The sequence below is a fragment of the Drosophila sulfurigaster genome, chromosome 3, assembly GCF_023558435.1.
Source record: "Drosophila sulfurigaster albostrigata strain 15112-1811.04 chromosome 3, ASM2355843v2, whole genome shotgun sequence".
In the NCBI taxonomy this organism is placed as follows: Eukaryota; Metazoa; Arthropoda; class Insecta; order Diptera; family Drosophilidae; genus Drosophila; species Drosophila sulfurigaster.
Genome location: NC_084883.1, coordinates 46,994,749 through 47,020,354, shown reverse-complemented (window position 1 = coordinate 47,020,354; position 25,606 = coordinate 46,994,749). Strand labels below are relative to the sequence as shown.

At 36.8% G+C, this 25,606-nt stretch overlaps 1 protein-coding gene and 1 non-coding gene across 2 annotated transcripts in view; one reads left to right on the top strand and one right to left on the bottom strand.

Annotated features, from left to right (window-relative positions):
• Window positions 1-25,606, top strand: part of LOC133840238 (serine/threonine-protein kinase NLK2) — a 94,775-nt gene that overhangs the window by 47,884 nt on the left and 21,285 nt on the right.
• Window positions 11,129-11,201, bottom strand: Trnaa-agc (transfer RNA alanine (anticodon AGC)). Its single transcript has one exon. It is a non-coding gene; the product is annotated as a tRNA-Ala (tRNA).

Genomic DNA, 25,606 nt, shown 5'->3' with positions numbered 1-25,606 from the left:
CACTTTTGCCTCGCTCGCAGCTTGTTTAATTAATGAGTTAAAGTATGTGTGTATAGCTCTCTCTCTCACACTCTCTTTCTATCTCTCTCTTTTGGTGTATTCTCAAGAAATTCTTCTGCGACAAATTTATTGGCATTTTCCACAATTGAAATGTGCTCAATTTATTAACTGAAACGTGAACTTTCAGTTTTTTGCAGTTTTTCCGCTTTGGAGTTTTCACCTCGAAATACAAAAAAAAAACCGAACTGGTTTCCATTATTATTGAAGAAACGTGACGTGCATTTTTTTTAGCAAACAGGATCGCGAGACATAAACATAAACATAAATTATGACTACACAGCAGACACTTGTCTGCCCCAAAAATTGGGTCTCTGAGTTATCCCCCCCAAAAGTGCCGACGACACATTTGCGACTCTCTTGTGGCGTAACGTTTTACGGAATTTATTTTTTACTCAATTTCAATCTAACGATCGAGTAATTTATGACACTTGCCACACTGATTTGGCGTCTAATACTCGTTAACTGCAGTCGAACTAACATAAATACTTACTTATTTATATGACTATTGCCTCGGGCAAATAAATAAAAAAAAACACAATTTATTGATTGCACGTAATTAAAATGTTTTTCTTTGCTTCTCTTTTTTTCTATTTGCAGGTAAGCAAAAAGATACTTTCGAGACTTGAAATGAATTGGAGACTGGTCACTATTAAGGTCAGATTAGTTATCGCAGATCTCTTGGGAATTTGACGGAAATACTAGAATATACTATATATAGTTTATGGTATATCTGCCACTTTATTATAACTTGCAATATCATCGTGTGGTGAAATTCGTCATCAACTTTTTTGATTTTGGAAAAAGCAATCATCAACGTGCCGTGCACATATTTCCAAATACCCTGCAACTATCACACATATAGGGTATGATGAACGTAAGAAATTAACGCTATTTACCTTTCTGTGTAGTTAAGGTATTTCTTAGTCGAGCAGTGTTCACTAAAATGTGCTCTTGTTTGGTTTTTTTTTTGGGTCGTCATCAGGTTCTTATCTTATCCACGACTTGCAGGCTTTAGAAACTGATGAGCGAGTGAGCGAGATAGCAAACATACTGGAATGGGAATAAGACTGGAAGCAGTGGAACTCAAGGGGAGGGGGAATCGTATTTGACGTTTTATATGGGGCAGCGCATTTATTTGTCTAACGCAACTTGAAATGACTAATTTGGTTTTGATTATTTGCCTTTTACGTGCTAGGGAATATCTCTGCGTCTCTCTCTCTCGCACCTCTCGGAGTGCATTGAACTTTGCCTTATCTCAAATTCTAGGGTAGGTAATTGACACACAAACTAAACTCTTGACTTGGCGTTTTAGGCGAGAAGACGACCCCACTTTCAACTTGGTTATAGAACATGGCCATAAATCACATGGGAATCATGCTGAAGACTATGACAGCAAAGTGTAAGTGTGTGTGTGTGTGTGGGAATCGTGGGAGACTCAGTTCAATTCCCCAAGAGAGATTTATTGTAATTCTCTAATCATATCTGTAGCCTAATACTTGTTGTGGCCTTGGCCCAAGCATTAAGTGTTACAGGGCAATCGAAGTAGAAAATAAAAAATAAAATTGTGCAACTTGACAATGGATATAAAATTAGCATGCTCTGAAAATAGCCAATCAAATAGAATAAACAGGCGACCGACAGCGATGAACGACTAAGCAACACTCAGTAGTCGAAAGTGACAAATTCATTTTAATAATAAATCGAAGAAATGCAAATAGAAATCAACAAATAGAAGTGAACTAGTTTCCAATTGATATTTGACCGATGTGCCCTAAAATCGAGTTGATGGAACTATATTTAAAACGAAGCCAGCATTGATTTGTTATGATAGTCTAGTAACTACCCTACAATTGATATGCAAAACTTGAATATCTAGAAATTAAGCTTTGACCTGTCCCTGACTTCATTGGCGTTGGACTTTTGACTAATCAAGAGTCGATACTTGAATATTAAGTGATTTATCTGCTAGTTTCACTTGGTTCAAACTTCACGCGAATTTGAATATTAATATTAATTGAAATAAATAGTTTTGAATCGTTTGAGAAATGCTGATAGAAGATGTTGTGAATACTCTGTAATTGAGTTTAGAGAAGATCAACAAAGCAAAAGATTTCAATTTGAAAACAATATTTTTTGAATTTAATGATTGAAATACTGTTTCAAGGACTTTTCTTAAGATCGAGAAGAATAAATAATACCTTTTTAATTAAAAATAAGATTCTTTAATCTTCAAACTTAAAATTTCTATGAAACATATTGTTGGAAGTATTTTTTAAAGATCACGAAAAAAAAAAAAATTTGGTAATCTCAAAAAGCTGGTTTAAGATTTGAAACTTCTATCAAAAACTATTTATGATTGAAATATAGTTTGAAGAATGTTTTATGTAAGATCAAGAAGGAAAAAGAATATTTTTTTAACTGAAAACAATATTTTTCAATCTTAAAATTTTAAATTTCTAAGAAACATATTGTTTGAAGAATTTTTAAAAAATCACAAGAAAAACAAAATGAAGCTCAAAAAGCTGGTTAAAGATTAAAATCTTTTATCAAGAACTTTTCGTGCTTGTAATATTCTTTCAAGTATTTTAACTTTTTAATTAAAAACAAAACTTACTAAAAGACTTAAAGCTGCTACACAAACTTTTTTAGAAGCAAGTCTTGTTTAAATAATAAATTTATTGGGTTTCTATATTATATAACTTTGTTTTTTGCTGTGTACGAATTTGGCATACCCTTTGTGAGATATCTGAGATTGCAGGGTATGCAAATTGCTCACGCTTAGTGACGCATGCTGTGAGGAGAGGCCGCTAATGGGGAGTGAGGTGTACGGTGGCTGGGGCATAAGGTGGCCAAGGGAGGCGTTGGCGTTGCCAAGCAGCTTGACATGCAGCGCACACACACACAAGCATACACACACACACTTGTGCAAATTGCAAATGAAAATGTAACCTTGACAAAGACGACAAAAACAGCAAAAACACGCGCCAAATTACAACGTCAACGTTGCCTATGCTAAGGCAACTTGTTGTTGTCGTTGTTGCTATCTTTGTTGTTGTCTTGGTTGTCGCTGTTGCTGCTGCTGCTTTTGCCGTTTGCAGAGCAGAGCAGCGCAGCGCAGCGCAGAGAGTTTGTCTTTCTTTTCTTTCTATGCATTTCGTTGTCGTTGTCGTTGTTGTCTCGCATTACTTTTGTGTGCATTTCTTGCTGTTGTCAACGCGTTGTCATCAACAGCAGCAACAGCAACAACAACACATCATAATCCCATGCCCAGCCATGACACGAAAGAGTGCACTTTGTAGTTGTTGTTGTTGTTGTTGTTGTTTCTACATACTCTTTTGATATAAGTATGTAAGCATTTATTTATGATTTGCTTTCTTTTCTTTCCTTTTTTTGGCTGCCAGTTGCCAAGTTGACACACAACTGCTGCTGTTGCTGCAGCTGCAGGCGAATTGGGAACACTGCGCCGCTTGCTGACGCTTGTGGCATGCCACAAGCAGACGATGACGATGACGACAATGTCCAACTACAGAAATGCCCCAAACAGCAAAAACACACACACACACAGAAACTGTAAAGCGAACATGAAACGCAAAAAAAGCCTGACAAGAAAATGATTCGTTGAATGAATGAATGAATTAGGAGCGAGGTTTTTTTTTTGTTTTCTTTCTTTTTTTGTGCAATTGGCGAAATTGCGAGCAATGTTTATCGATTGGGAATAGCCCTAGAAAATATGCAAATAACCGGGAAAGTTACATGACGAAAAATGATTTAAATTTTTGCCTCAAATTTCCCATTTTCGAAAATGTGAACACCAAAAAAATAGGTAATTCTATTTCCTGAAAAACAAATTACTTCAATATTTTTCATTAAAAAAAAATTAGCAATTCTAAACGAAAAAGAAATGTGAAAAACACTTTTCTATATTATTTACAGTAAGGGGTCTAAATTCATAAAATTTCCCATTGTAAGTTTATTAAAAATAGGTAAACGAAACTAAAAAATTGGTTACAATACTTGTTTTTTATTTACTATCTAAGAGCTACAAATATTAAAGAGTCACTTAAAGAACTTTAACTACCATTTCCAAAAAGATTCAACTTGTAAGAATATTATAAAAAGTTTTTCAATTAAGTTTGGAAGTTTGGAAATTTTAGAGAATACTAATTTGCGAGCGTCTACTAAAGTTATTTATAAATATGTATTATTATTTTTTATAACTTTTGCCTATAAATACAAATTTCATCTCGTGTTCGCTGGGCATCAATTATATTTCGTTGCTAAGGTCAAATCACAAATTTATTTTACCCCCACCCGCCCACTCACATATGTCATTGACTTTGCTGCTTTGTGCCATAAATTATAACACAGTCATAAAGAAAGGCCAGCAAGCAACTATTTTTATTTTTATTTTTTCTCAAGTAAAATACAATACATAAAATTTTATACACTCATGAAATATGGCAAGTTTCGTTTGTTTTCGACTTTGATTTTGTGTTGGGTTCTATCGATATAAATGGATGTTCTCCCTGCATTTTATGGCATTTAACGACAATTTTGATTGTCAATTTTTACGAGCTTTTAATGCAGCGCCGCGACAACACAACACACACATACACAATGGGTAATGGTGGGGGAGGGGGGGATGACATGATGAGTAGGTTAGGGACGATGAGACGCCCACACGCACAGATTTCATCATCAGCGTGAGAGAGCAGACACATGTGAACTGTGTTTTTATTCTTTATCGGTTTTTTTTTTGTCGGCTTTTTCGTATGTGTTTTTTTATTTTTGGGCGTCGTACACTTGACACAATTCTCGAAACACTTTTTCAAAATAGTTTAAAAATAAAAATTGACGCCGACGACAAAGTAGCGCACACAGCCAATCAACTGAAATATACGGGGCAAAGGGAGCTTTTGCACTGGAGTGAGTGAGACGGCGAAGGAGAAGAAGGAGAAGAGGCGTGTGAAGCGCGCATAAAATTAAATTTAGGCACGAACATCGACAGCGTCGTTTGACCACATGGCGCGACGCTGGCGTCGAGCTTGGCAGGGGAGCAACGTCAAAAGAAGAGAGTGTGTGAGAGCGTGAGCGGCAGCGGCAGCAGAGAGAGAGAGCAACGCAACTTGGGCAAGGTCATTAAACCACACAAAAGCAAAGCAAAGTAAAGGCAGCGACTGCGACGTCGGTGTCGCAGTCGTCATCATTATCAGCATTTGCCTTTGCCTGCTTGCTCAGCTGTTTACCGCTGCTTCTTCGCATTCTCCCTCCTCCGTCGTCTGCAGCTATTGCATTTGTTTTGCTATAATTTCCGCTTACGTTGCATTTTCAACACATTTTTGCCCAAAACTGGAAATACATTTGAGAGCACAATGTGTGCAGGTTGTTTGGCCTTTCGGGGGCTTTCATTGTTGCTTCCCATATATAATTACACACTACACTCACACACATATACACTGACACTATCACACGCCCACCTCACAAGCTTAAGTGGAAGGCTGGCAAAGCCAAATACAAAAGCAAAACCAAAACACAAATCCAAATCATCATCAGCTAAAGTCTAATTTGCATTTTTGACTTTGCTTAGGCGAAGCTGAGCTGCGCTTAATTTATGCATTTTTAAACATGTTTTAAATTGTGTGTGTTTCTCTCCGTTTTGCTGGAAATGGAAATGAATGTGTTGAGTATGGGAATACAGTCGACGCTCGATATAGTAATAAATTGCAGGTGTGAGTGTGTGTTCATAACAACACATTTGTTCTCTTTAACTTTTTCGAGTAAATGTTTTGGTTTTTCAACAGTTTTGTTTACTTTAATGTTGAAGCATTTCCATATGAACTTTGGCCCGATTTTTTTCGGCACTTGCAATATGGATTACATATTATAATTGATGTGTGTCATAATGATGTTCTTATTAAAGAGTTGTTAAATTGAAGAAAATATTGAATATTAAAGGTTTGATATTCTTTAAGGAGTTTTCTTATACAAAATTCTGAGTTCAAAGCTTTATGTGTAATTTTATTTTAAAGCGGATTCATAAGAATTTTGTTCCAATCTTTTGGTATTTTTATGCCTTAAAATATTATAACTATATTCTGCGATATTGCTAAACTCTTAATAACTGATGTCATTATTAAAGTGTTTAAATTTCGAAATTCGGAAAATGTTGAACTGTTTGAACTTTTATATTAAAGCATTCGAAATTGTACCCAATTTTAAAATTGAAATATCGCATTCCTTTATTAAAGTGTTTAAATTTAAAAATTGGGGAAATGTTTTAAATCATGTTCGAGCTTTTATATTAAAGCATTTACATATGCACTTTAACCTAATTTTCTTTGACTTAAAATTGAAATTTTGCATTCCTTAAAAAATATAGCATTTCTGTGAAATACTGTTAGACTCTAACGTTAATAGTTTCATAGATTTGTATGTTACTCACATTTCTAAAATATTTTAAATGTGATTTTAATATCTTCATCATTATTTTTTATTAATTTAAAGTTGAATAGTTTACAAATTATGTAAAACTATTCAGAGGTCAATCAATAAAAGATTCACATAATCGCTTGTTTCGTTTATCGAGCGTTCACTGTATTTGTTTTGTCACCAAAGCTTTTGTGTTGTGGCATTCAGCTGTTGGATGAGCCAAGAGCAATAAAAGAGTGTGGGCTGCTGCTGTGGGAAAATAATATATAATATTATTCCAGAGAGGCGACGACAAGTTCCATGCATAGATTACATTTTGACTTTGGCCCTGGCCAAAGTTGCAGTCGCAATCGCAGTCGCGACTTTTATTGATTTAATGGCAGCTGCAACTGCATTGGCAACAGCAGATGATGACCTCATGAATCAGCTGCAGTTTGCATAAGCATCTCTCGCTCTCTCTCTTCCTCTCTCTCTCGCTTTGTTCAGGTGCCGCCTTTCACACAAAAATGTCAACAATTTCGTCGCTTAAATGAATTCGCTAATTAATTAGGCAAACTGAGGAGAGAGGAAGCAACGACGCAGCCCAAAAAAACCGCAGCTCGTGGTTCCACTGTAAAATAAGTGAGAGTGAAAAACAAAAGAGAGTGCGAAAGAGAGAGATAGTGAGCTGCTGCTTGGATAATTTGACACTTGATGTGGAAACCAAAAGATTGCAACACTTGAGAGCTTGAGCAGAGGCAGCTCTGAGAGTTGCGTTGAGTTAATGCCACTCAAGTTTGACAGCAGGCCACAAGAATGCGGCAAGCCCAAAAGCTCGCAAACTGATGCCAACTCCCTCCCTCCCTCTCTCTCTCTTCCTCTCTCATATCTGCTTTATCTGTCTGCTTGGCTACTGATAAGAACTGTTATCTGTGTGCCTCCCACTGAAAATATGCATATTTCAAATAAACACAAACTCTCGGCTGCTTGATGTTGCGGCATCTGCTTTAAAATGTTTCGACTGCTTTGTTGATATGCTAATTTTCGGTGCCCCGCCCCCGACTTTATGTAGCTGCTGTTGCTGTCTCAACAGTTTTCTAGTTTTGAAAACTTAATTAAATATTTAAATGCGACCAACTAACGAAACTAAGAAACCCACAAAACGAAGCCGAAAAATTGCAGAGCAAAGTTGTTACCAAATTGCTTGCAAGAGCTGCTTGCTTATTAAGTTTTTTTCGGTTTTTCTTGGCCAACATTAAGTTGCCAAATTGCTGCCACAAAACAACTGCTAACAAGCAACGGCAACGGCAGCAGCAACAGCTATTAAAAACAACAACAACAACTCAGCGTTTAAGTTATGTATTAACATGAGACGAGAGACAAGAAAATAACTCAGTTTTAAGTAGAGCTTTTAAATTTGATGCAGCCGCTGCTAATTTGCCAACAACTAGCAAATAAAATAAAATTTTGCATAGTTCATTATTTCGTTTTTTTTGGGGCAGGTTCAGTCCGAGTGAGTTCTGAGGCACAAATTGACATTCCAATTGCAAATGAAAAGAAAAACAGCGCAGCAAATGAACAAACGAAAAAATAAATGTAAATGTAAATAGGGAAAAGGGAAGAGGAGAGCTGGGCAGAGGCTGGCTAAAGCAATGCACACATGGCCCAAAGTAATTAATGTCAACGATAAACGTCAAAAGATTATTGGCAATGCATCAAATGCGGAGAATTCGAAAGAAAAACAAATGAATGACTGAAATACCCTAGAAAACAAATACAAAAATATTCTCAACTGTTAGATATAACAATAAAAATATACCACTACAAAAATACTAAAATATACCGAAGTATATATTTGGTATATCGATATAGTACTACATTCAAAATGTGTGCTCGGCTGTCAGATACCAACTTAATATATCGCAAAAATACTAAAATATACCGAAGATTATATTTAGTATCGATATATTACTACATTCTAAAAATACCAGATTGACTACCATTAATGAGAAAATGTGCTCAGCTACATACCTGAGGTAGCGGGTAAAGTTTCTAAAAATACACAAAATTAATATTCCGCCGAAATAATGAAAATATACTGAATGGTATTTGGTATGAAGATATAGTACCACATTCACAATACTATATAGTACAAAAATACCATACCGAAGGCTGTATTTGGTATATAGTTAGCACTTCATTTAAAATATACTATAAAGTACAAAATATACCACATAGTAAATAATTTAAATAACTTCTACCTGTTCGAAAATGCAAAATGTTGACTGACATACCCTAGAAAAAAAGATGAACAGCAAGCGTAGGATATAAAGGGATACTTACCCCATTGATAAAGAAACTACGAGGTATGCTGCGTGCATCGAGGTGTGCAACAAATAAGATGGAAGAAGAAGAGAGAGAGAGAGCGATCGCAAATAGTCGGCTGGCATTACGTATACGCAATTTAAAGCATAGTCGCTGTATAAATTAATTAATACCCCAAAAAATAAATCATAAAACAGCAGCTTAAAGCGTGCTCACAAACACAACCCCGATGAAGCTTTAAGCGAGCAGCGCTCGAGGGAACTCTTGTTGGGAGCCTTGGCGTATGATTAAAAATAGCTTTGCATCACAATTCCTCTGCTTCCTCTTCATCTTCCTCTGCTGCCCTGCCTCCGAAAATGTGAAGCATTTAATCGCTTTTGTGTATTCGCGTATTTAATGTTGAGTCACTTTTGAAATGAGAACTTGAAATTTTAATAATGCAAAAGAAGCGCGCCCAAAAGAGAACTCTAGTTGCTCAATTAATTTGGAATAAATCGAAGCACGACTACAAGTTATCCTATAACATAAATGTGGGATTGTATTATGAGGGAAATAGTGAGGAAATTTAATAGGGAAATTATTAAACAAAATTAATTAGAGGAATTTAAAGTATTTATTTTAGAAAACTGAATTTGTATCATTGTATTGGGCATTTATTTTATTTAGTAGGAAAATAATACAAAAGTGTATTAAGAATATTTAAAATAAACTATGAATTTAAAGAACTAAAAGCTATTTTAAAAATTTTATTAGACATATATTATTAAACAAATGTCCAAGGGAAATTTAAAAGCATATTGTTAGTAAACTTTACAAATAATTTAGAAAACTGAAAGTTATTTCAATAACTTTATTAGACATTTATGTTACTTATTGGAGAAATAATAAAAAATGTAGTAGGGAAATTTAAAGGAATTTTTTATTTACAGAGAATTTAGAAAACTGAAAGCTGTTTTAATAATTTTATTGGGCATTTAATTTAATATTAATTTTTATGAATGAAATTAAAAGAGAATTTAGACAACTAAAGAGAAAAATTGAGATAATTATTCGACACATTATATAATATTAAGCTTTATGAATCCCATAAACAGACCAGAACACATTTAAATGCCTTTGTGACAACTGCAGATGTGCTATGAAAAATGATTTTCATAAAATTGCTGAATTATGTTTTTATAATTATTTTGATTGAGGAATGCGTGGGCGCATCAAATCACATGAAGTTGAGTGTAAAATTAAAAATTTGTGTTGAGTAACATCAATATGATGAGCAGAGAAGAGAAATATTGCGAAATAAGTTTTGCGGTTGCAAAGCGAGAAATAAAAACTTGAAATTGTTTCCTTTTCGGCCTGAGGCCTCGATCATTAAGCAGCTGTTGCTCATCAGTTGCACATTGCTGATGTTGCTTTTGCTGTGTTGCATTCAATCATCAATCAAAATTTTGTGCTGTGCGTGCGAAGGCAAAACTGTGTGTGTTGCGACTTTAATGATGCAAAAACGTTGCTCATGCTGCATGCTGCAAAAGGGAACGAGAAATGCAAAACTGCAACTGCAACTGGAAATGGAAGTGCAGCAAATTGCTGGCCTGAGGCTAGCCTCGAGCTGGAGCCGAGAGTCCCTTGGCCCTGAAGCCGCCCTTTTTTTTGTTTTTGCCTCCTGCCAGTTCGTGGCCTTTGCTGCACTTTGACTAATCCATCAGCAAATGAGGCAACTGCCACAGGGGGTTGCACGCACACACACGCACACAGTTGCAAGAATGCAGCAATAAAAGCCTTGTTCTCGCGCTGACCCTTCAAACAGCTTTCTCACTCCCCTCTTGCCACTTCATTTGGCACTTTTTTGCTGCATTTTCAAGTGCGCTTTTCTCAGCCAGCTCATTTTATATATACTATATGTATATAGAACTTTTTTTTGTGTTGTTGCTGTTGCCAGGACTTTGTTGGCTCTGAAGCACACTGCACTCGCTTTTGAGAGTGGACGCGCTTTTCTATCTATCTATCTCTCTTTCTCTCTCTCTCTCTACCCAATTTCTCCCTTCTCGTGCTCCATTTCCTTTTTTACAGCGCATTGATGTGCAAAGTTTTTATGACGCATTCGTGATTTCTTCCTCTTCTATTTTCATTCTTTTCATTTTTTTTGTGTGCTTAATGCTGCACTGCGTCCATTTTGATTTTAAGTCTTTTGTCCTTGCTTCAAGTGTTTGACAGCACTGCGGACTGCGCGTTTGCGGCTTCAAAAAAGTTTGAAATGTGGTCAATTTTAAATTAGCCTGTTTAAAGTTGAGCAAATAATTTAAAAAATTATTTAACAAAAAAAAAATAATTTCCAAGTTGGAGATGCGGGGCATCGATCCCCGTACCTCTCACATGCTAAGCGAGCGCTCTACCATCTGAGCTACATCCCCTTGTGAATGTCCGACCGCAAAGTGCGCATAAGAAACCAAAGCAGAAAAACTATGTGGAGGGCAAGCCGAAAGTTTAGTAGGCAAGGGACAGAGAGAGAGAGAGCGAGAGCGCAGTAGTTGACATGACAAATGATCGTTGAGCATAGGCAGCAGCTATGCTGCTCACACTTTGCGGCTATAAATAAACTCACTCAATAGCAGCTGATTAGCAGTTTGGAGCTTTCTGAACTTGACACTCTCTTGGTCTCTCTCTCTCTTGCTTTCGTGTTCTCTTGCAGTAGTTTGTTATTGGAGTAATTTCTTGTACAGCAGCTGCTTATAATTTGCTTATTAATTGGCCATGTAATTTGCAAAATTACGTTTGATATGAATGTATGTGCAAGTGTGTGAGTGAGTGGGTGTGTGTGTGTGTCTAGTTGTTGTTGTGCTCAATTACAACTAATTAGCAGCGCTGTTATTGTTGATTAAATATACGCAGAAAGAATGAGAGAGCGCACAATTGAGTGATTGAAAGAGAGTGAGTGAAACTAGCAGCTTGAGAAAAGTTGTGACTGACTTCTTCCTCCTCACTCACTCTTATTATAATATGAGTTGCAAAATTGGGTCACAACGCGTTGTAGATAATTATGCTGCTGCTGCTGATGATGATGATAGGGATGGGGATGCTGATGCTGATGAGCAACGTGTCGAACGTGTTTGTCGTTGTCTACGTCAGCTGCCGATGCAATTCTTAACAGCAGCTGTTGCCCATTTGCTTTCAATATGCGTTTTAGTTTCTTATCTTCTGCTTCTTCGCATGTCCTGCCTGTGTAAATTGGCTTCGATTTGGGTCACAGACTTCGTCGTCGTCGTCGTCATCCTGCGGGTAGCAGCAGCATCCTGTGACGTCAGCTTTCGTCTCGTCTTATTAACACGAATTTCTTTGCGGTTATCAAACACAACAACAGCAGGCGGTCAGTTAATTTAAAGAGCAGTTCAAGAAATTGAAATTGGCTTCTAGTTGGTCAACAAGAAACAACACAGCAAAGCGAAACCACAGCAGCTGTTTGATTTATATGCAACTGTTTTTTTTTATCAGGCGCCAATCATTGCGCAAAATTACTGCAACAGCTGCGACTTCAATACTGAGAAAGATAGAAAGAGAGAGCAAGAGAGAGAGGGAGACAGCTGTATTATAGTGAACAGTCCCTACTGCTTCATTAGCAGCTTTTGTCCAGCATTTTGTGGGATGCCGCAAAACAGTTTTGTATGGCACATTTAATTTATGGCTTTACCTTATACACATTTTACGTAGAAAAGCAAAGAAGGCAAAAAAAAAAACACTTTTGGCCTACATACTTGGCGTATGCGTAATGTCATTAAATAATGCCACATGCCACATGCCCAACGCGCACACACACACAGAGACACAGAAACACACATACACACACAACTCACGTGATTAATCGCATTACTAATCAATACAAATGTCACTCAAGCGCTGACATTTGAGATTTGTGGCCAGTTTGTCTCGCATTACGCATACGCACAGTAGTCCCGTCATCCACCCCCCCTAGCCCCGCTGGCTATTGTCAATTAACTGGCGTGTAAATTGACTTAACCTGCAAGTAAAACAAAGCAAAACCAAATTCGTATTCGTATTCGTATCTCCAAATGCAGATACGAGTTTTACGAGATTTTTTCCCAGCACATTTTTCACATTGTTAGCCCACTGAAAAATGCTGCATATTGGTTTTTCATTTATTGTTTGGCACGTTTATCGCTCCCGACACTTTTCCGTCGTGTACAACTGTTTCGTTGTTGTCTTTTCTCGTTATTGTGTTTTTTGTTTGGGGGCATTTTTGGCATTTGGCATTCGTTCGCTTGACGTGTTTCCATTATCAGCAAGCTTTTTAGTTGATATCCGGGACAGGAGTCGGAGTGGGCGTGGCACACTAATTAATGTCGCGTGTTGCTCTGGGGCGCGCTTAATTCTCGATGCAAGAAGAAATTCACTAAATACGTCACAATGCCACAAAGAAATAAGGTCAACCAGGGGTTAACAATGCCAACCTTCGCGTGATCAGGAGAGAGGAAGTGGAAGTACGATGGGGAGAGGGGGGAGCGAAAGGAGCGACAGCCGGAAACGCGTTGCCATTTCCGTTTTGATTACAGGTTATGGGGCCGAGGTTGCTATTTTCTTGGACTCCTCTTGGACTTGGCGCGGGAAATTGTTTACAGGCGTGAAAAGTTGCCACAAATAAATTGGGAAGTGTCGCTGGAAAGTGGGCGTGGCTGCGACATTGTCACGTAGCCTTAAGGTAAATAGTTGCCTTATTCTAAAACATTTTTCCTCCTCCTCCTTCTCGAAATTGTTCTCAGCTCTGTTTGCCAGCACTCGTAAATCTGCATAATTGACTCTAAAAAACAAGCTAAACAAATCTAAATATGTGCACACACATTACACACAAGTAAACTTGCGACAGCTAAAAGTATTTCTCATTCTCACAGCTGTTTGCTAATTTCCAACAACACGACAAAAAACACATTTCAAAATCTATTTTATCGGCTCGCTCTGATCTATTTACCCAACCGAAAAGTACCACAACACAGATAATTTCTACAAGCTGTTGCGCTCATTTAACTAGAGCTCAACTACGAAAAGGAAACTAAATATTAAATATGCGGCTGAGTGTAATCCATGTAACCTAGTTAGGAAATGGGATTTACACTCGGCAATGCCCTGTGGCTAGTTTAGAGATTGATTAGCAGTTTCCCTTAGAACTTGTATGAATTCTAGTTTAGTCTGTTGGTCAGTCAAATGGTCAGTCTATTTTATATATAATAGTATATAGAGCACTTTATTAGAGTAATAATAAAGAGTAAATTTTTAAGAGGTTTTCTAAACTAAAAAAAAAAGAGATGAATTTAATCAAGTACGAAAGTTAAAGTCCAAGCAGTGCTAAAGTGTTAAGACTAAAATATACCAACATAATATACCAAAAAATACCATATACTTAAAATATAACGAAAACTATATTTTTGGTATATTAATATAACATTTGCATTCAAAATATACCACATTGTCAACCAAAGAAAATATATTGTTATTATCCTACCCATACCTACAAAAGTATTTACACAACCCCAATAGAAATTATTAAAATATTTCGAAGTATATAGTTGGTATATTAATATACCATTTACATTCACAACCTATTTCATGGTCAACCAAAGCAAATGAAGAACGGTCTGGTATTAATCTTAAAATATGCCGAATATACCTACATTTGGTATATTAATATAATATTTACATTCAAAATATGCCACATTGACAGTGAAAGCAACTAAAATCCAATAAAATACTATTTGATAATAGTTTAACAACCCCCAATAATAATACTGAAATATTCCAAAAGATATATTTGGTATATTAATATACTATTATATTCACAGCATATTGTCAACCGAAGCAACTAAGATCCGAAAAAATACTATTATGAATCAAATCCAAACATTTTTTGAGGAAAAATTATTCACACAAACCTCATAAATTCAACATAACATTCGCTTCACTATTGTCACAGTTTGCAGAGTATTGAATCGTAATAATTACTTGTTGTTTCTTTTATCAACATTCAGCGATTGCGCGGGTCGACTGCACACCTCTCAATCCCCCCGCAAACTCAAACTGAACTGTGTTTGTTGCTTTTTTTCGGCCATCCGATTATGACATTAGTCGGCAAAAGCTGCAGCGATTTACATTTTGATTGCATTTTATTGTCGAGTGACTGAAAGTCAGAGCACTGAAACATTATGATAATCACAGGCATTTCCATAAATTTACAACAATAACAACAACAACGACGACAAAACAAAACAAGAGAGAACCAACAATAATAAAGTGAAATAAACAGAGCTTAAAGCTGAGGGGATAGAAGGCAGCAAATGTTTTATGCATATTTAAATAGAATTGTAGAGTGTAGGGTATATGGTAGTCGGTGTTAGTCACTGGCAATTGCGAGTGTCATTATCGCGCGTGATTATCATTTGAGACTGGCATTTGATATCATCGTATTCATCATGACATGTGCGTGTTGAATTTGCAAACATAATACAAAAAAAAAAAAAACATACAGAGAAAAATGAAAAACAGCTCGTAAAATTGTTTGACATCCTTCTCCCTGCTGCTGCCCTCCACTCCCCCTTGTTGTCCTGCGAGTGCTAATATAAAAACTATGACGCCAAACGCAACTAAACTGGACATTGACAAATTGCCAGTTGACATTTGGTGTGCATAATAAACAAACAGTTTTTCGCTCGCTCGAGAAAAATCTGATATTAAAAATCGGATTTTTTAATGTGTCATTTTTTATGGGCAATGATATGTGATTGGATTGACATGTGAATTGGTTATTATAATAACCAATTTAATGAATATTAAAATCGCAGTAAATGAACCGCTAAATTTGAATGCGAACAGACTTTGACCCCGAATTAAGCTAATAAATTATTGAACAAATCAACAAAGACAACTTTAGTTTCTCACGTTTGCAAGTTTAAAGTTGAAAATCTGCTACGCAGTTTGGGATTTGGGATTTGAGGCACGTTGCCAATTGATCGATAAACAGCATGAATAAATAAATGTGAATACATGTGCTTACTTTGCGCGTCACACGCGGCGTTGTCATGAATAAGACAGGCGAGACAACAACAACAACGACGACGATGACAACGACATCCGTATGAAATATTGAGGACATCTAAAGGAAGGAGAGAAGTCCTTTCAAGCCGTTCAGCCTTACGTGGCTTATCAGCCTCAGTCTCAGCTTCTCAGCTTTGTTGCAAGTTTAGTTGTTGGACGTCATAACTAAATAGATGACAGTGGTGCAGCTGCTATTTCATTGAAATATCCTTGGCCCATTGTTTGGCGCACAAATTGCATAGAAACCTATTGAACCCATTCCCGCTTGCCAAAGCGGAAACTTCTTCATTGTTGCCTCGTTTCGACGCAAATCGCCGCTGGGCTCTTACAAAATCTTTAAAAGAAATATATATTTAAGTTTGCATCGAAGACGCCAATCTGTTAACCACGCCCACACACACACACGCACACGTCGGTAGGCCATAAATCTACTTTTGTGTGCCCCCAAAAAAAAAAAACAACCAGAGAGAAAAGAAAATGCTGCACGGATTTAGGCGTTGCCACACTTTGCCGTAAAATCCTATTTTATTTTCAATTTGTCAGCAATGTGTGAGTGTGTGTGGAGAGCGTTAAGCTGACAGCGAGCTGAGCGAGAAAAATAATACATTTATGTATATAAATTTCTTTGGCTTTGAGCACGAGCATTGAGCTATTAACTTATTAGTACAACGTGGCGTATGAGCAACTTGATAACTTGTGGTTCTTATTGTTCAAGTGGAAGTTGGAACTTGGAAGTTCTGAGAGTTTGGGGCGCGCTGCTGCAGAAAGGAAATGAAACAATGACAGCTTGTCATGTTTATGGCACACGCTTCCTACAGTAAAATATATATTTATTATATATATACATATATATTGTACATATGTATATTCTTAGGTTGCGGCTGCTGCTTGAAAGTCGACAACAGTTTTCCTTTTTATACCCGCTACTCATAGGGTAGAAGGGTATTATAACTTTGTGCTGTAGGAAGTGCTTAAAAAATTGTATATTTTGTAATCTATGATATATTTTGTACTATATGTTATATTTTTCGGTATTTTGAATGAAGTTCTATATCAATGTATCAAATATAGCCTTTGCTATATTATAGTATTTTTGTGGTATACTCATTTGGTATATTTTGGGTGCAGGTATTTCACAGTCGGGTACACTTGATTGTAGCTGTAGAAGGTTATTATAACTTTGTGTCTGAGTATAATGCTGACAGTTTGGTATATTTTGTACTCTATGGTATATTTTAAATATACTAATATAAGAAATTCTTTTGTGTGTCTGATAAATTGGTATATTTTGTACTCTATGTTGTATTTTCAATATAATATACCAAATATACCCTTTGGTGTATATTAGTAATTTTGTGGTATATAAATTTGGTATATTTTAAAATTAATACCGCACTGTTTTCTTTTTACTCAAAATGGGTACGGGTATTTTACAGTCGAGCACACTCGACTGTGGCTTCCTTAATTGTTTTGTCTTTAGCGGGCGCTAAGAAATGGCGCGCGTTTCCCTTTGTCTGACAATAACTGACTGCTCGCCGAGCAGCCTTGAAATATACACAGCACCCCTCGACTAACACACACACCACAAACACACACACACACACATATAACACTCCCCTACGGGCTGCCCATTTTGGCTTTTGTGATTGTCACTGGCATATGAGAAATGTGCTGCCTTTTACATTTATAACCGCGTCCTCTCTCTGGCTCTGCATCACTCTCTCTCTTTCTCCTTCTCATAGCTCCGCTATATCTCCCTCTCTTTCCCTCGTAACTCCCCTCACATCCTCTCCACTCAGAACTCGAGTTTATTTCATCAGATTGTTGTCAGTTTCCACGCGCTTTTCAACTGACTTGAATTTTAACAAATTATTCGCAGACGCCACAGGAATTTTGTTGACGCATTTTTAATGAGAGCGCGCACCTTGAATAGAAAGAGACACAGCAACTGAGTAAGAGAGAGATATGGGGGGAGAGTGAACGAGAATTGGTGAAAAGCTTAGCCAGGTGTATAAAATATATAAATTGCCCAAAAATGACAAAAGAAGTTGCCGTTATGTGACTGGCATTGACAAAAGGCGCTTTCCTCTCTGCTCACTCTCTATTCGTTTGTTCAATTGTAAGCCGGAGATAAGCGGAAAATGCGAAGGGGGGAGTGGAAGAGTTAAGCGAAGAGTTGTGATCTACTTTTAGTACTTAGAAGTGGGGGAACAGAGGTATCAAAAAAACATGTTGAAACAAAAAGCTAAGCAGAGAATGAGTAGAGAAGCTTTGTGCCAAAAATCAGCATGACGAGAGCTGAGCTTTAGCATTAGCTCACTGTGGGTAATAATTACATAATTAACGCATAATTAATTTAAAAGTAACTCGCCTGCAGCTTGCTCAATTGTGGCTAACTCCTGTGGCATCCCTTTTTTTGTTTTTGTGGGTTTTTTTCTTTTTTTTGTTGAGCTGCTGATGGCCAGGCTAAATTAAGCATGCCAAACACAGCAAGAAATCGCTGGAGCATGCAAAATGAGTAGGGAATGTGATGGAGGAGTCGAGACGAGACGAGAGTCGAGTTGGGAATAGAAATCCATGCGAAATGCTGATGACGCTCTTAAAACGAGCGAGGAAACACTGCTTGTGGGCGTGGCTATTTTTGGACATCAGCCTCGTCTCACGTTGGGCGCCATTACAGCGTTGCGCCGCACGTTGGGCGCCCACAAACGAAAAATTAGTTTTGCCACAAAACGACAACGTCTCTGCCACCCACATGAAACACACAGCAAGCACTCAAGTGGAGCTCGCTTTCAAGGCCATCATCATTTATATCTCGACGAGCAGAGCAAAGTTTTCCATGTGTCAAATGCATGACCAGAGATTTTCGTGCCCGTGTCTTCTCATTCATCTCTCTCTCTCTTTTGGTTTTGTGATTTGCTTTCTGCTTTTTTAAGCTTTTCCTCTCAGTGTTTTTGCAATATTGCCGTTGGCTGACAAAACTCTCTGTGTCCTGTGCCTCAGTTTGGTAATTTTCCATTACATAAGCGAGCACAAACAACAAATTTTTTGGTGAGCTGCAATTGCGTCACAGCCGAGTTGAGTGTGTGTCATAATCAATCAGTTTAAACGTCTGTCCCTTGTTTTTTTCTGCCACTTCTTACTGTAAACACATTTTCACATATTTTCCATAAAAATTTTAATTTGCTTTGGCGTCGCGTCTCGCGCGCTTGAAATTTGTTTATGCCAAAACAGGAGTTTAGAGTTCACCTTGTTGCGACCTTTTTTGCTGAAACTGTTGCCAACTGTTTGACTAACCCCTTTTTGTTTTCATTTCGTTTCTTTTTAGGTAAGCTACTTGGATTATAAACAATACAAAAAACAACAACAGACAACAATCTAGATAGACTGAGAGAGCGAGAGAGAGAACAAAGTGATTTATGGGCTAAGTACACTCAAGCAAAAATCTGCTCAAAAATAAATTCAATTAAACTTATTCCAAGAATTTTTCGGCATAGCAACGAGATTTTCAAGTGCTCGAAATAGGAATTCAAAGCAGCTCCTGCTCCACAAATTTCTTGTAGACAACAAACAAACAAACGGAAAAAAAACGTTTTCTCTCAGTGTAGCAAATGAATATAAATATTTGCATTGCCTACTTTTGTGCGTCGACTGACAAGCAGAAGAAGAAGAGTGAGAGAGAGCTGGGTAGCTATGCAATTAGGTCGAGAATGCCCTCATTTATTATGGCTCAAACATGGTTTTCTTCTTCTACTTTTTTCGTTTTTTGGCTAGCACAAAAGAAAAGTTCTACTTCATTCGCCACTCCACAATGCTGGGCATTGGCCATTGGTCATTTTGTGCTCCGGCGATTGTGCGGCTGCCAAATGATGCATAAATTTATGTCAATTTCTCTTAAACAATTAAAAATCGGCGCCGACCAAATTTGCGCCTCACAAAAGGCCGCAATGAGTAACAAGCAAGCGACGTTTCATTCTTTGGCCACATTTTCCACATCGCAGAGTCTTCAAAAAACCCCCTCAAGCTACCTTCTGCCCCTCATTCTGTGCTTAAATATTTCATGTAATGCCTTTGCAATTTGGCGCTGTTGTCATTTTTCATTCTACATTTTACTTTGCCTACTTTTCTGTGTGAGGCATGTGACGGAGGGAGAAATTAAAGTGAAATATTGAGGCGCAAACTTTACACAGCAACATCAGCAGCAACGTCTTTATCGCCATTGTTGCCGTTGTTGTCAGCTTTGCTTCATCGCAGCTGCCTCATTAAATGGTCAACTTTATGCTTGTTATGATTCTTAATGTTGATGATTAAAGCGAAAGCAGCGTTGTTGCTTCTCATTGCTGTCATTGCCTGTGGCAGCAATAAATCATTTGCATAGCTAAAATTACATAAATAGTATCTGCCATAAATATTCAATAATCAGGCACATTTTCCACATGCTGCCTATGACTTGTTGTTATGTGCAAAAGGCATTTAGGTAATAGAGAAGTTTAAGTTTAAAATGCTTTAAGGTAAGGTAGTTGATTTCTCATTCAATAGAATGCAGCAACTTCTATAAATTTTCTGCCTAAACTTGTGCTACAAAGGTGTAAAGTTTGGGAGTAGTGATATATATAGTCAGTTGTGGAATACCTTGCTTACTGACTGTGGAAAAGGTAATGTGTGGCAACATTGTATGCTTAGATAGATTGTTGTAGAGCGAACCTTCCTTGCTTTTGGAAAAAAGTAATGCTTCACAACGCTTTGTAAGCTAACATAAACAGCTATACAAAACCCAGCTTACCTGGTGCTGAAAAGTTCAGCAATACTACAATGTTGTTTATTATTTTGTTGAATGAAACTTAAAAAAAGCTATATGTCTATATAGATGTGTAAAAGCTTACGTGTTATAATGCTGTGCATGCTTGCATAGACAGTTTTGGCAAAGCCTTTCTTAATTGATAAAGATAAAGTAAATTCGAAGTTCTCTACTGAGAGTTTACTTAGACACTTGCGGAAAACCTAGCTTACCGGGTGGTGAAAAGTTCAGCAATGCTATACAATTTTGATGTTTAATAATTTGTTGGATGAAGAATAGTAAGTTTCATTTTATATACAACAAAGGGACTACTGTTACTCTGAAGAGCAATGATATAATTTTGTTGGTTTATATTTTATTGGTCGAAGTCTCTTTTATATCCCACTACATTGTCTGCTAAGGAAATCCTAGCTTACCTGGTGATGAAAAGGTCAGCAGTGCTAAAACATTTTGTTGTCAATATTTTCGAGGATGTGTTATAGAAGGTATCTTTTGATATATCATAATGTTGTTGTTCAGTATTTCATTGAAGTCTCTATTGATATATTCTAATGTTCCTACTGTTACTCTGAATAATCGAATAATGTTTACATAGAGTGTTGCGGAAAACCTGCCTTAACCATGTGTTGAAAATGCTATAATTTTGTTGGTTAATGTTGTTTCGGATGAAATCTCTTTTATTTTCTAGTGTTTCTACTGTTACTCTAGACAATCGTATAATGTTTACTTTGATTGCTATGGAAAACCTGCCTTGCCGAGTGCTGAAATGTCTGTCGGTAATGTCTGGCCGTGTTTTTGCTTGCTAGGGTGACAGATGGCTATGACAAACTTTACCTTAGGCTATGTGAATGCACTCAAGCATGTGTGTGTTGCACATGTATATATGTGTGTGTGTGTGTGTGTGTGTGTGTGTGTGTGTGTGTAGTCTCTTTATAGTGCTGTGCTTAGGCGGGCGCACATAATTTGCCTAGCACGCCCAGAAGTATGCAATCAAAATGGTTTTAATTGATTTTAGTCGACGTCGCGTCGCTTCTCGTCGTCGTTTGCCTCTAAAGTCAATGACTGCTTGCCTGAGCGAACACTCACACACACACACACACCAACACACACACACATACACATGCATAGCATATACTCTAATGCTTGACAACTCACATAGAACTCGCAGGCTCAACTTGGCAAATTCTAAATTGCATAAATTTATTTCTTGCCTCGTTTGCCGCCCCATTTTCTATTGAGTTGGGTTGGGGGCTGGGGTTTTCGGCCCGTCGCCCCCCGCATGCCACGCCCACCTGCCTGCAGGCCATTTGTAAAATTGATTACGCGCATAAATTGAAGCAGACGAGCGACGACGATATCAAAATGTTGCCACAGGGGTTGCAAGAGAATGAGGGACAACCTCCTGTCTCCTCTCTCTACGTTCTTTTTTTTTTTGGCTAGTTTCAAATTGAATTTCATTCAGTTTTACGTAAAAACATATCGCACACACACACATACATATACTTATATACAATTTATGTAATCAAATTCAATTTGCTTTAATTGTGTTTGTTGTAGTTTCTGTCTTCTGTCTGCGCTCCCCAAGCTATTTGTCAATTAACAACAGCGAAATGTTGCAATTAATGTTGCGTATTGTGTGGCACACCCAATACACACACATTCCTAGAGCCCATCATCATCGTTATGTAAGGGATATATATTGGTGACTCCCGCTGGTGTGTGCTGCGAGCATTGTCCTGCATTGGCATAATTACCTCAGTTGGCCGCCTGAAACATTGCGAATTACGCACCATTTGTGTGAGCCACACTCATATGTGAGAGGTGGGTGGAGAGGGGAAGGGGGACGACGGACAGCTTACATAACAGGCGACAAATGCGTCGAAATCGTATTCCAGTTATGCAATCATTGAGTGTGACAGCGAAACTCTTGATTTGTCGCCTGTTTCTTCACACCCGCATTTTGGGTTTCGGTTTGGGGTCATCAACACCGAGAGACAAAGACAGAGAGAGAGAGAGAGAGCGAGAGAGAGACTGCGAGACAGTCGGACAGAGGTAATCAAAATGATGCCACTACACAACCAAACAACACAACACACAGCAGAAAGATAGATAGAGTATCAACAATACAAATTACTAATTTACATTGCACAAATGTGATCGCCTGCTGCCCCTTTTGACAGGATATATAGCATACGTAATAAGCATTGATTATGGACCGCAACAGCAGCAATTAGTAATTGAACAGTTTAAGCAGTTTGTTTAATTGACAATTGTTGCGCTTGTTGTAAGCGGTTTAAAACGCAAGCAAATCGCGTCAAATTTAAATGCAATTTGTATTGCAATTCAAAGTCAAACAAGTAGGAAAGCTGCAGTTGAGTTAGTTCTATTAACCTGTGCAGTATTGATATTTAAATACATTTAATTAATATACTAAAAAAATACTGAAATATACCATAGTGTATAGTTGATGTATCGGTAGTAATGAAAACAAAACATTTCAGCATTGTCATTTAAATATAACAAATTAATATACCGAAGCAAATACTGAAATATACCACATTGTATATTTGGTATATTGATAATAATAAAAGCAAAACTGTTTAGTATTGATATTTAAATACAATAAATTGAAATACTGAAAAAAATACTGAAATATACCATAATGTATAGTTGATGTATCGATAGTAATGAAAACCAAACATTGCAGTATTGTCATTTAAATATACCAAATTAATATATAATGTATATTTGGTATATTGATAATAATAATAGCACAACAGTGCAGTATTGTCAAATATACCGAATACATATACCGAAGTAATACTGAAATACACCAGAAAGTATGTGCGTTATATTAATAATAATAAAAGCAAAACAGTGCAACCTTGACATGCATATGTCGAAAGAATACTGAAGTGTACTATAATGTATATTTGGTATATTGATAAGATTAAAAACAAAACAGTACAGCATTGTCATTTAAATATACGAAATTAATATACCGAAAAGATATACGATATTGTATATTTGGTATATTGATATACCAAAACAAAATTATAACGTCACCTCTTACAGTCCCACAATATCGCAGATATAAAAATGTTATATTTCTTAATTTCTATTGGCTGTGGTAATATGTTTAAACCGAAAAGACATTTTTTTCTTTACACATTTTCACTTCCTTTCTCCCATAAAGTGTTCAATATATGTACTTTGAAAAAAATCAAATAAAATGTAAAGTTGCGCCTCAGCACTTAAAGAGCAAATCAAATTATTTAAAGAAATGCGCAAAAAGCTGAAGAGAGTGAGAGAGTTCAATGAACGGACGACAACCAGGAGCTGGCAAAGCTGTTGATGGGGATTGGGTAAAAGAGGGGCGGATGTGTGTTGAGGGCGTGGCAGACGACGGAACAAGTTCGAGTCACTTTTGAGGCCCAGAGGCAAAACGAAAAAAAAGTGGCATGATGATGAAACAGTTTCGAGAGTGAGTTTGAGTTTGAATTTGAGAATTGAATTCCTTGACTGCTGCCGATGCTGCTGCTTGCAAAGGTGATGAGTTATTCGAAAAGCATGTGCAAAAGTGTCAGAAGAAATCAAATGAGATTAAAAGCCAGCAGTCGCCACTTACCAACTGCTGCATCAAAAACTAAAAAAAAAAAAAAGGATAACACAATCTTTTGGTTAGTGTGGAAAATACACGAGGCAGCTGTGAATGGTCTTTTCTCACTCTCTTCTCTCTCTTTTTAGTTGGTTATAGTATTGTGGGATGAGTTGGGACCCTCGGGCGAGGACTGTTTACAGTAACCGTTCAAATACGGAGGCCAAAAAACTGCCAAGTTGAGAAACTTTCCAATGCCAAATAGCAATTTGAACTTTTCGATTCCGATTCCAATTCGTTGCCATGCGATTCGCTTTTGGCTGCTGCCTTTTTGCTTATCACGTGCCAAGCGGACATTGGTGTCTGATTTGATTTTTGCAGCTGCTATTGCCACGCCTTCCCTCCTTACTCCTTCCATGCCACCCACCTCTGTAGAGCCATCAACACTTGAGCACGAAATGCACCTGAACAACAAAAAGCACAAAAAGCAAAAGTCCGGAATTGAGACCAAAAAAGTAATTTCCAATTGTGCAACAAAAGCGTTGATGATTATTATACCCTGCAGTAGGATTAGCAAAAGGGTAGCTTGCAGCGCAAGATTTGTAAGTTGGAGATATTGAATGAAAGAAGTGCAGTGAAGCATTTGAACCCAGGACCTCAGACAATTAAAAAAGGATCTCCGACAACTCTACTAACAGAGCTATGAGCAAAAGCAAGGATAGATTTAAGAAATCTAGTATTTTTTATGTATATTTTGTCATTTTAATACTCAATCAGTATTAATTTAATATTGAATTCATATGTAAAAATCAATCTAGTATTTTTGATATATTTTATCATTTTAATACACAAACTGTATTAAAATAATTTTGAATTTTTAAATCAATCTAGTATTTTTAGGTCTAACTTGTCATTTTAATACTTTAATAGTACTAATTTAATTTTGAATTCGTATTTTAAAAATTTAAAATTATAATACTCAAACAGTATTAAATTAATTTTGAATTTTAAAATCAATTTAGTATTTTTGCTATATTTTGTCATTTTAAAACTCAAGCAGTATTAATTTAATTTCAAATGCATATATCAGAATCATGTTAGTATTTTTGTAATATTTTGTCATTTTATTACTCAAACAGAATTAGTTTAATGTTGTATTTTAAGCCGATTTAGTATTTGGTGTATATTTTGTCATTTTAATACTCAAACAGTATAAATTGAAGTTTCAATTGATATTTCAAAATCAAGCTGAAAAATATTAATTTTTTCAAATATTTTTCTTTTGTCGATGCTCAAATTGTTTTTCTTTCGGCAAGTCAAAAATG